Genomic DNA, 8,727 nt, shown 5'->3' on the forward strand with positions numbered 1-8,727 from the left:
CATCTATCTGCACTATCACACTGCTAAAAAATATGTCTCCTGCTGAGCAGCAGCAATCTGTAATTCACTCACAAAGATATACCCTTCTGTTTAATATATCAGTTACTGGTTTTACAGTTTTTTCTCATGTTATGGTTGTGTTCACATTCAAGGTTGCTGAAGTTAACTGATAAATAACAAAGATGTGAGGTTTATATATTTCTAATGAAGTTCCACTTTTTATCTCAATGCAGACTGACACACATGCCAAGGAAAGAAGTTACTGCTAGGAATAGTTGGCATTCACTGTAACATAACAAATCTACAAAACCCCAGCCTATCCCAGTATATGCGAGCTACTGCTAAAATGAATGGGATAAGCACAGCATGTCCTCCTGGTTAGCAGAGGAGAGTTATCAAATTCAGAGCAAAGGCCATGCGTGGCTGTGACCCACTGAAGCTGGATGGCTACACGATCCAGCAGAGAGAGCTTTTCTTTAATAATGAAAGGTAAAAAAGCACAAAATGCAACAGAGATGAAAAATCAGTGATGGAGGTAAGGCTTCCTGCTTGCTGATTTAAATTGTGAATCAAATTGATGCTCTTTAAAGCACTGTGATGAATGGGTTGGGCTGTATGGCACTGGTGGGCTGGAGGGAGCCTTGCTGATCTCAGCGTCTGAAGGCCAGACAAGTCCTGTGAAGGAAAGCTTACAGGGAAGCTGCCAGGGCAGCCCAGGGCATGCATTCAAAGAGAAAAACTCGGGAGCTGCAGTATGATAGCCAGGAGCTGCATGTCAGTGGGGGATTTCATTTGTTCAATAAAACATCTCACACTCACAAGAAGCTTGCTCCTCCTGATCGCCTCTTCTTAGCAGCTAAACGGATGCCCAGGGATTTTTCCCAGCCTTTGGTTTGAGCTGTACCCGGTGCAACAGAGGACTCTCATCCCGGTGCAGGCGCTTGCCTCGTGGAGCGGGGCGATGGGAGTGAAGGCAGCAGACAGCAGGAGCTGCTCACGCTGCGGGGGAAGAGCGCGCCCACGGCAGGGCTGCGTGGGGACAACGCGCAGGAGCCGGGGGAGGAAGCCAGGGGAACGGGCGAACAACGGGACGGGGATGGGAAGGAAGCAGCAGGTGCAGGGCTGGGGGCTGAATTCACACGACGGGCCGTATTTGTGTGCCGGACACGGTACCACTGTCAGCGGCGATGGCAGGGAATGGGGACAACCAGGCTGCGGGTACCGGGCCATCTGCTGGGGAGGGTGGCCCCCAGGAGGTGCCTCTGCACTCTGCGGGCCACAGGGCATGGGGGCATGGGTTTTGGGGATGGAGTGATGACCGAGGAGGGGTGCCTGCCGGCCCTGGGGCTATGGGACACAGGAGACCCCTTCCAAAGGGAAGGGGCAGGGGACGTCCCCCCCGTCCAAGCTGGGGCTGAGCCTGCCCTTCCCCCCCCGGCCGCCCCAGCCCGGCCTCCCTTGCCCGGCACCTCCCGTCTCGGCGGGATCAGCCCTGAGTGGATGTGACATCCATCCGGATGAGAAGGGAGCCCCCCCGGCCGGGGGGGCCGGCGGAGCCGCCCGCTCCCCCCGCGGGGCCGCCCGCCGAGCCCCGGTCGCGCTCCCTGTGCCCGGGCCCCACGCTCGCCCCGCCGCACCGGTACACCGGCCGCGTCGGGCGGGTCTCGGCCCCGCAGGGCGCCCACCGGTGCCACCGCAGCCCGGTGCCGCCGCCCGCCGGTCACGGCTGCCGAGAGAGCGCAGAGCCGCCCCGGCCTCAGCAACAACTGCTGCAACTTTCCCCGCTACCCCGCCGCCCCGCTCCGGCCCCCGCCGCACCCCGCTCCGCTCCCCGCGCCTTACCGGCATTGCCGCCGCCGCATCCTGCGCGCCGCTGCTCCGCGCTGCCGCCGCCACGGCACGGCACGGTACGGCACGGCTCGGCTCGGTTCGCCCCGTCGGACGCGGCGCGGTGCGGTACGTTACGGTGCGGTACAGTACTGTACGGTGCCACCAACCCCAGCCCGCCGCTCCCCGCCGCGCTAATCCCGGCCCGGGCCTGTCACTCCGCCCCGCTGACAGCCCCGGCAGCCAATGGGAAAACCCCGCCGGGCGCCGCGCCCCGCCTAACCCGGTGGTACCGGTACCCGCGGGGCGAGGAGCAGGCGGACCCACAGCGGACTGGGGTGTGTGTCCGTGTGCGGCGGGCGTGTCCCGGTGTAGCACCGTGCACGTCCTACTAGAGCACTGCCACATGTCCCTGTGTGCCAGTGTGCATGTCCTGGTGTAGCACCCCGCACAAGCCTGGCGTCCTGGTGTAACATCGTGCAGGTCTGGTGCCCCGGTGTGCCCATCCCCATGTGCAGTTCCAATCTGGTGTCATGCACTGGCGTGTGCGATCCCGTGTGCCTTGTGTATGTCCCAGCGTAGCACCGCACATGTCCATAGCGTGCACATCACTGTGCATGGTGTGTTCCTGCTCAGCAGCATGCAAGATCCTGTGTGACCACAGATACTAGTGCTCATGCATGAGCATGAGTGTGTGCTGTGCCCTGTGCTGCAGGGTAGAGGCTGCCCCCACTGCTTGGGACCATGAGGACAAGCCAAAAGCTGCTATGTGCCCTGGGCCACTGGCCACCCCCAGGCAGGCCTGTGCTGGAGTCTCACTTCTCCACAGGTACTCACACTAAGCGCACTGTGGCCACAGGTGCCAAGGTGTCCCAGGCCACCACGGACTTGACATCATTGTGTCACCAGCAACCCTCAGGATGGGAAATGCCAGCCCAACCTCAGGAAACCACTTCATGCTACAGGGGCCAAACCCCCATCCTTTTGAGTCCTGCCAGGCGCAGGCACCAGAGGCATGTGCAGGACAGTTGGGAGCCAAGGAGAGCAGTGCTGTGGCAGGGTCCCCAGCCACCACACTGCTACTGCGCTGGGGCTGCACGTGGCAGTGGCTGGGGCTAGCCGCCAGCGCTCCCTGCCCGCCGAGGTTGCCTGATTGATTCACTATTAAACAGCACTTTATTACCCAGCCCAGTAACCGTTATTAAATGTGTGTGAGAGGAGAGGCCCAGGGGAGCCAGGGCCTCGTGTGCATGCTGTGCCTGCAAGAGGAATCTGGGGAGAGCTGCCCCTCCTTGCTGCTTTCCCTGCCTGCAGCGAGCCCAGCTCCGTGCCCACCTGCCCTTGCTGTCACCCAAAAGTGTGCCCCCTTGCCCCCTCCCAGGCACAGGGACACAGGGAGAAGGCAGCAGGCTGGGCAGGTTCTCCTCATAGTTAATGCATCGAGGCACTCACTGCCATTTTCTCCCTGCTTCTCCAGGCTCCTGCCTGTGCGGGGCCCCTCTCGCCACGTCGGGGACCGCAGGTCCCTGAGCTGCCGTGCTGCAGCCAGCTTTCGGCAGGCTCTGGGAAGCTGGGATAATTAGGGGCCTAGCTGCTGCGGGATCAACGACCCGATTCCTTCAGCAGCTTCTTGATGGCAGGAGGGCGGGGAGGGGGAAGGCTTTTCTCTAAGCTGCAGCCAGAGTGACAAATTTAACCAAGGGGAAGAGCTGGGAGCTTTCCCAGTGTGTCTGCACCAGGACACTGTGCCTGTGCCTTCCCAGCACCCGCAGGCAGCCCTGCTGGCTGCTGCAGAGGGTAAGGGAGAGGTTCTCTCCTGCCACCCTGGCCAGAGATCCAGGTCATCCACAGAAAACATATCTCCTTCCAAACTACACGTTTCCACTATGCAGCTGTTGCTCTCCCAGCCACCCTCTGTTCCATATCCCCCTCGCCTTCCCACAGCCCTATAACTCTCGAAGGATGTGCCCACTGACATGGGTCTGGCCAGCGCTGAAATAAGCCCCGCTGTTTGAGGGTTTAACCCTGGATCCCTTGGTCCCTTCTGCTGTGAATCCCTCCCCAGCTGATGCGGGGCAGAGGGAGCAGGGAACCCATCTGGCAGATGACAGAAGGGGACAAGGAGAATGTCCCATGCTCAACCCCATAGAACCAACCCAGAGGGCTCAGCTGGAGACCCAGGAGTGCAGTGCACAGGGACCCCTTTTTTCTGCCACCTGGGTACTTCAGCACCTCTAGTCCCTGTCTGCAGGTACCATATCCTTCCGCCATGAGAGACCACCCAACTCCATGTCATCCCTTCCAGATTCCTGACCTCTGCCGGTTCCTCAAACCCAGCCACAGGCAGCTTCCTGGAGTTTTCTAGTTACTGCATTGCCCCTGCTCATCTTTGCAAGCCCTCCCCACACACAGTTCTCCCACCTGAGGCCAGAAGGGAGTGGGTTGTCAACCGAGTAGAACAATGATGAACTTCTTGCTTGGAAGAGACCAACCTGGGATGTCATAGTGTCCCAGCAGTTGTACAGATCTAGATGATACGGGGTGGAGAGGGGGTAGACAAGAGGTCCATTCCTCAGCTGGCTCCAGGAGGGGCTGAGGGGCTGATGCCAGCGTGTCCTGATGCACACAGATCAGACTCTGGAAAGGTGCTTCTCCTGCAGGTGCACTCCACTTGGAGTAAACACACTGCTGCACCTCAGGCCAGCTCCTCTGAGCGTAGACGGGGTGTCAGAGATGTTTCCTGTGGCGCAGCTTGTGCTTAAGGCACAGGAAAGGGCATAAGGGACATATTCTGCCTCATTGCTGCCAAAGTGGGTGGGGCTGTGCTTTGGCCTCAGGGTGCACAGTCACTCTGTCGGCAGATGGGTGCTGCTCACCCAGCTCACTGGAAGCACCACAGAAATAGCAACTCCAGCCCCACAGGAGATGGGTCCCAGTGAGGGCAAGAGAAGCTGAACTTCCCTTGTGTCTGCATTGAGGGCTCCAGGGCAACCAATTAGGTTGCACGTGTTCCCTCAGGACCTAGACTTAACTACATGGCTCTAATTAATGCCTTCTGCCTCCGGTGCCAACACCCAACCACATCCTAGCTGTAGATTAAAAGAACCACTGCAGCATAAGCCAAGTCTTTAATGGGCTGATGCACTTACCTGTTATTCCACCAGGCTGGTGGTTAAGGATAATGATGAAAATACCCTTTTTTGACAGTCTGTTATAAAAATACTGCTTTACAGCTCACCAGGACAAGTAGGCAGTGCTGGATATCCTGCCCACCCCCCTATGCAGACCTGGATCAGGGGAGAGCACACCTGCACTATCCTGTGCCTCTTGAGGCTCCCTTGCGTGGGGCAGGCATGCAGGACCACAGCAGGATTTTTCAGGGTGAAAGGCTCCCTGGAAGAGCACAGACTTACCAGGGAGAACAGCCAGTGCAGACCTGAGCCTGTGCAAGTGCTGCCTGCCCTGTCTGGTGTCCCAGCTCCCTGCCTGGGGCTGCCTCTTTCCACAGGAGGGTTTGGGAGAGGCAAGGCGCAGCGAGGAGGCAGTGAAAGCTGTGTGCTGGGCCTCAGAGTGAGCTGTAGCTAAATATTTCTGTAACACCCTGGGAACACCCGCTGTTCCAGAGATGCCCTCAGACTCTGTCCCAGCCCCACGCAGCGAGCGGGCTTCCACCTGCCCCGGCACTGCTTAGCTAAGATGAAGGCAGAGATGCCAGCATGGTAAAACCTGTCCTGGGGACGGGGAGGTGGGGCCTCAGCACAGCTTGAGCCATAAATAGTCTCCCTACACAGCAGTTAGGGGAACAATTGTGTGGGAGTATCTCTTGGTAAAAAGATGCTCAAAGGAAAGATGGTTTTGGAGAAAAGCACGAGATTTCTGGCTGGTGGGGTGTGCTCTGCTCAGAGGATGGAGCTTCCTGGGTGCCAGCAGGTCACTCACCGTGGTGAGTCACTGCACGGGGGAGACCAATTTAGTCTGAATCAACCCAGATCTCGGGTGTAGCCTCCCAGGACACGGCTTGTGCTGCAGCGCAGATCTCTGGAGCTGCTTTCCAGCTAAACTCCGCAACAGTAAAATGTGATCCCTTCCCCCCACCTTCAGCCTCAAGATTCACATAGTGAAAGGTGAAAGGGCATAAGGGGGAGGAAAAGCAATGAATACAGAGAGTATCTTATGCAGAAAAGAGACAGCAAGCCCCAGGCACACAGCCTGACCCAGCACAGGGAGAACACGGTCACATATAGAATGTGTAAAAGGTGTAGAAACCTAGGTGGTCAGTTAAGGAGGAGTAAATAAAACCATAGCGAGGAAAAAACCCTGCCACTGTGGTGATGTGTGGAGACACATGCAAAGGAGACACTGAAAGCTTGGAAGCAGTGGATTCATGAGGGAGATGCTGCAGAACAGCCCTGCACTGGTGTCTAACTAGGAGCTCCTCATGCATGTTCCTCTTCTAACCCTGCCTTGCACAGCTTGGTCTTGCTTCTGTTTTTTTTCCCTGACTGTATAGGCAGATTCTCAACAAGAGAAAGGGGAAGGTGCCCTGTAAAGGGAAGTGCTGAACAGAAGGCATCATGGTTTCTTGTTTCACCAGCTTAAAAGGGGCTCCTGGTGTCACTGCACAATCTCAGCACCCACTGAGAGCAGAGTTTGCCCTGATTAGCCAGCAAGGTGCCAAGCCATCATACAAGGAGATAGATCTTAAGACAGCAGGTTAGTGTTGGCTTGGCACCATACCAATCTCCTAAAAATAACTTCTGTTCTCCCACAGCACCAGCCTCCAGGAATCCCAGAAGGCTTGAAGAAACACAACCTTTTGACATGGAAATAACTGCATTTTCAATGCAAGGGAAAAGTCAAGGGGAATGGGTGGGGAAGACTTGCCCAAGATCAGCTGGCAAATCAGGAGCACCTCTGGGAACCAAAGCCTGGGATTCCTGACTTGAGGTCAGCTCTCCTAACCAGAAAACTCCCCTCCCTTTAGGCCCCAATTCCCAAAACCTCATTCCTGCTTCTTAAAGGATAAGGCCAAGACCAGACTGCTCCCCTAGACTCCTCAAGCACAGCTAGGCACGAGCACTGCCTCTCATCTGTGGAGCTGGCTGAAGTCTCTGTTCACTTCAGGGAGATGTTCATGAGGATGAAGGTGCCAGGAGGGTCAGACCCAAGGCAATGCCCTGGCTCTGAGAGCAACCAGCACCGTATGTTTCCAAGGAATATACAAGAAAGCGCAGCAGTTGTGAGCTAATCTGCTTCCTTGCCCAATGGCTCAGCTTGGTCTCTCGTCACTGCGGATCAGCTCAAGGCCTGATGCAGGAGCCCTGCTTTCCCTCACAGGACACCAGTGGTCACTGAGATAACAGGAGAGCCACCAGACTGAGTGGTATCCCCTGCTTGTGGAAGGTACCTCCCAGCCATCCTGCAAGCACTGGGAATATCACAGCCCAGCACTGCTCTTGGGAACAGGAAGCTTCAGACATACCTTGTCCAAAACAATGTCTTAGAAGGGCACAAGCAGAAGTGCTGGGCACGTGCCTGGTGAGTCATGACAAATGCAGCCCCCCCTTGAAAGGGAAGCACCTCCAAGCTCAACCCACTGTTCTTGGAAGGGGCACCCTCTTTAAGCCAGTAGCTGCCTGGATGGCACCAGGCTCAGGCTCACACTGTGCCATGGAGCTAACAGGACATACACTGAAACCACGTGAGCAGGGTTAACCTCTTGTCAGCTCCATTTCCTCATCTCTAATGTCCTGTCTCCACCACACTTACCACTCAACTCACAGCACTTACAGACACTGGTCAACATGCACGTGACCAGGACCAGAGTCCTTTTAATTCCCTTTTAAAGGATAAATTAAAGGGAATTGGTTGGCCTTACAGGAGCAGTTGTGATAATCTTTCCCACGTCCTCTTTAAAATCTAGAAGATGGCAGCTATCCAAGCTTATAGCAAGAAGTTTTTAGCCCAAGGTCTGCCCCCATCCTACTACTTGACTAGCAAGGTGAATTCCCCTGGCCTTAAGGGATCTCCCTGACATGAGTGCCAGCTCTGGAAGCTGTTTTGGCAGGTCAGTTTGCAGTATTAGGGTTCAGCTGTGTGCATCTAGCTGAAGCTTAGGAAGGAGACTTCTAGACAGCCCTCAAGAAAAATGCAGACCCACCTTAGGCAAAGCATATGCCACCAGAAAGGCAGAAGCTTGCTGCAACCCTTGACTGAGCAGAGCAGAACAAAGCTCTGATCCTTCAAGCTTGCCTGCTTCGAGTTGCCCCTTCATGGCTGAGCTACAGTGGATGACACTGCCCAGGCCCTGCGCTGCAGTGCTGTACAGCTGTACTACATCCACTCTACATATAGGAAAACTTTACAAGCATGAGCACAAAACCAGTACTGGTTTGGGCTCCTTACCGTTGATGTATTCCTAGGTTGCTAGCTCCACCAGACATCCTGATGGTGTAAAGCTGTGTCTCACATACACTCCTACAATGCAGTAGCAGTCTCTGATGCTCTTTCTGTATCTGCAGTCAACCTGTGGAGAAGAAAAAGAACAGCCTGAACTTTTCACAGCTGTAAACTGTCCATGACTCCTTCTACATGGCATATACATCTCAATAGCCATAGCCTCAAACCAACCAACCTCCCTACCTACTAACTCCCCCACAGGCCACCAGCTGTCAGGGCCCTGAGGATGCTAGTAAACTTTAGTGATCCTAACCAGCCTCATCTGGAGCCTCCACCACTCCTGACCATAGGGCAGGGGCTCTATTTAAGCTCAGCTTGGGACTCTTGGTTCTTGTTTTGCGGTGTTGTTGGAGTGCTGGTCTCCAGCTTAGCTAAATTAAGCTATTCTGATGGGCTACGGGCACTGTCAGTCTGGACCCTCTTCTGTAGGTTGATGTCCTA

The 8,727-nt window shown here is 55.8% G+C and overlaps 1 protein-coding gene across 3 annotated transcripts in view; it reads right to left on the reverse strand.

The window, feature by feature from the left end:
• The window catches only part of PSD (pleckstrin and Sec7 domain containing), a 46,298-nt gene that overhangs the window by 35,346 nt on the left and 2,225 nt on the right, over positions 1-8,727 (reverse strand). For 2 of the 3 annotated variants that reach the window (XM_030488643.1, XM_030488640.1), the window contains exon 2: positions 8,233-8,353. The gene's annotated coding sequence lies outside the window, so the exon portion shown is untranslated. Of the gene's footprint in view, positions 1-1,842; positions 1,959-8,232; positions 8,354-8,727 lie in introns of those variants that run through there. The other variant, XM_030488641.1, reaches the window with a different exon arrangement.

This window comes from Strigops habroptila, chromosome 5 (assembly GCF_004027225.2).
Source record: "Strigops habroptila isolate Jane chromosome 5, bStrHab1.2.pri, whole genome shotgun sequence".
NCBI classification, from domain to species: domain Eukaryota; kingdom Metazoa; phylum Chordata; class Aves; order Psittaciformes; family Psittacidae; genus Strigops; species Strigops habroptila.